We start from the raw sequence: 3,717 nt of genomic DNA on the forward strand, positions 1-3,717 counted from the left end.
TCCAAAGAGGGCTGGATAAATTGAGGAAGCTAAAGCAAGGGGCTGGCTGGCTTAGTATGTGTGTATGTAAGAGCCCGCTGAGAAGAAAAATCTCAGCTATATAGGATCGCATTTGCGAGAGACTGGAAAGACTGAGGCGCTTCCGGTAATGGGAGGTGATTTTCTCTTTGTTGCTTTATTTTTATGGACCACACCTCAAATTTGGCATATATTTCTACAGATATCCTCAAAGACAAGCCATTCCCTTAGATAAACAGATACAGATTGGTTTTTGATCTTTGTTTTAAAGGGTTCCATGCACTGCCATCTCTGCGACCATCCCTCCCGGCCCCACTTCCACCCCCCCCCCCCCCCCCCCCCCCCCCCGTCACCCCCTCAACCCCCGCTCATAAGGACTGGCACTCTCAAAACATTTTTGGTAACTACATGCCAAAGCTGTCCCTACCAGGTGGTTTCCTTTCTTTCCTACGCTTCACTGTTATATTTATTCCTTATTTGACATTGAGGGTGTGCATAGGGATGTGCGTGTGCATAGGGATGTGCGTGCCGTTGGGGAGCCAGTGGAGGCCAGAGGACACACTGTGGGATTAATTCTCTTCTGGGTTCTAGGGCTTGTTGGGCTTGACAGTAAGGGGCTGCTACCTGCTGATTCATCTCCTGGACGCTGGTTTTTGTTTTTTCTTGAGAGTGACTGACCACCCCTCCCCCCACTCCCCGCCCCCTGCGCCCCAGACACACACACACACACACACACACCACACACACACACACACACACACACACACACACACACACACGAGGTGAGACAGCTTGAATGCAGTTCCCTACTACACTAATTCTAAAGTTGAGTTTCCCACCAAGTTGCAGGGCTCAGCACATCCGTCTCAGTGCAATGGATAAGCCTTGTCCTGCAGACACCACATTCGTGATCAGGAGTTCTCTGCCCTCTAAGCATGAGAGTGACTCTCATTACTGAGAAAGATTATTCAGAGACTTTGGTTTAAATATACAAAAATTAACTTCACCCTATTAAAATCATAAGCTATGTATTTAAGTTATAAGGTATCAATCGAGTCCTGATTTTGGTTGACACTTTTAATTGTTGATCTTCTTTATATGGCACATATACATGTTTGTTTGTTTGGTTTCTGAGACAGGGTTTCTCCGTGTAGCTTTGTAGATCACGCTGGCCTGGAACTCACAGCGATCTACCTGTCCCTGCCTCCCAAGTGCTGGAATTAAAGGCATGCACCACCAAGCCCGGCCCCATCTTTTGTTTTTTGTTTTTTGGGTTTTTTTCTTTTTCTTTTTGCTTTTTGAGACAAGGTTTCTCTATGTTAGCCTTGGCTGTCCTGGACTTGCTTTGTAGACCAGGCTAGCCTAGAACTCACATTGATTTGCTTGCCTCTGCCTCCAAAGTGCTGGGATTAAAGGCGTGCATCACCAAAACCGGCCTCATTACTCTTTCTTGTTCCTTCTTTCTTCTTCTTCTTCTTCTTCTTCTTCTTCTTCTTCTTCTTCTTCTTCTTCTTCTTCTTTTTTTTTTTTTTTTTTGAGACAAGGTTTCTCTGTGTAGCCTTGGCTGTCCTGCCTCCATGTTAGCCTTGGCTGTCCTGGACTTGCTTTGTAGACCAGGTGGGCTTCAGACTCACAGTGATCTGCCTGCCTCTGCCTCCCAAGTGCTGGGATTAAAAGCGTGTGCCACCATGCCCAGCTCTTCTTTTTCTTCTCTTCCTTCTCCTCCTCTTTCCTCTCCTCCTCCTCCTTCTCATTCTTTCTTCTTCTCCATTATCATCATCATCACTACCACCATTATTTAATATGGTTCACTGATGAGGAAAAGCGTGACATTTTTTCTTTTTGAGTCTGATACTTTTGCTTAGCATGATGATCCACTGTTCTGTTTATTTTTCTTGAAATTGCTATAACTCTCCTTGTTTATGGCTAAAAAATATCTATAGTGTATATATGCACCATTTTCTTTTTTGTTTGTTTGCACCATTTTTTCTTTATCTGGTCATTGACTGATCTATAAGTTGGCTTCTGTGAATAGTGTAGCAATAAATTCAGGTGTGTTAGTATTCCTGGCATGCTGACTTATGATTCTTTTGCATTAGTCCCAGCCTGGTAGGATCATACAGATGTATAATTTAATTTAATATTATTTTTTGAGGCACAGTCTTTAATATCAGCACTTGGGAAGCAGAGGTAGGCAGATATCTGTGACTTTAAGGCCACCCTGTTAAAAAAAAATACAAACCAACCAAACCAAACCAAACCAAAGAACAAAAAAACCAACCAACCAAGAAAAAAAAGAAAAAAAAAAAGAAAAAAAAGAAATCAACCAACTAACCAATTTATCAGCCAACCAAATAGACAAAGGAGTTCTTGAAACAAATAAAACAATCTGTGTTTTTTTTCAATTAATATATCTCTTCCACCAGTGGAAGTTCCATTGAAAATTTTATTAACTAATATTTTATTTCAAAATACTTTCAAAGGAAATAGTGGTATTGTCCAGTTGTAATCCCAACAACTAAGAAGTCTGAGGCTGGTAGGTCTTGAGTTTGAGATTAGCTTTGGCTACATAGTTAGACCATGTTTTGAAAAATGAGGAAGTTGCTGGGTGTGGTGGCACACGCCTTTAATCTCAGCACTCGGAAGGCAGAGGCAGGGTGGATCACTGTGAGTTTGAGGCCAGCCAGGTCTACAAAGGGAGTCCAGAACAGCCAGGGCTACACAGAAAAGCCCTGTCTTGAAAAACCAAACCAAATCAAACAAAACAAAACAAAAACAAACAAACAAAAAAACCCCAAAAAACAAAAAACCAAACCAACAACAAACAACAACAACAAAAACAAAAAGGAAAAATGAGAAAGTTTACGGTCATAAGACAGATCCATGTACTTTGAATTTTTAAAAGTTTTTAAAACAAATTAACTTTAAAAAAATTAATTACTTTTTTGTTTTTTAGTGACAGGGTTTCTCTGTGGAGCCCTGGCTGCCCTAGACTCTCTTTGTAGTCCAAGCTGGCCTCGACCTCACAGAGATCCACCTATCTCTGCCTCCCGAGTATTAGGACTAATGGTGTGCACTACCACACCCAGACAGCTTTGTATTCTTTAAGGAATAACACTTTCACACAACTATCAAATGTAATCAAGCCCAGTAAATTAATACTGATACCATATCACGCCATTACAGGACCTCATTGGACTTTCACCAGTTTACATACGTGTGTGTATATGCAGGTATAGGGCTGCAGTTCTAGGAACAGTTGCCAATGTGAGAATCCATGTAGCCATTGTTAAGTTGAACGCAGTGTTTCCTCAAGCTGCCTCTGCATACACTTTAAGGTTGTCCTAAAGTTGTTTCTATATACAGTGAATTATAACCTAATTGTAAACTGCTTCAACTCAATCATATCATATCAGCAGAGCGTCATTTATCCACAGCCAGCCACTGGTCTTTGTCCCCGTAAGGCACGTACTGGGCATTGCCCAATGCAAATGCCTTGGACTGCTGCAAAGCCAATTAAGGCATTCAAGAATAGACTCGTAGTTTCCTCTTTTAATCTCACCGCAACAAGGATCTAGGACTGTTCCACAAAGACACCCCTTTCGCCGTATGATTTTGAGGACCTGTCTGTTCTGTCCTCTCTTGCCACCTGTCCTTTACTCTCCAGTACCAGGTACCAACTGAGTTATTTGTTGAATG

The sequence above is a fragment of the Acomys russatus genome, chromosome 18 (assembly GCF_903995435.1).
Source record: "Acomys russatus chromosome 18, mAcoRus1.1, whole genome shotgun sequence".
In the NCBI taxonomy this organism is placed as follows: domain Eukaryota; kingdom Metazoa; phylum Chordata; class Mammalia; order Rodentia; family Muridae; genus Acomys; species Acomys russatus.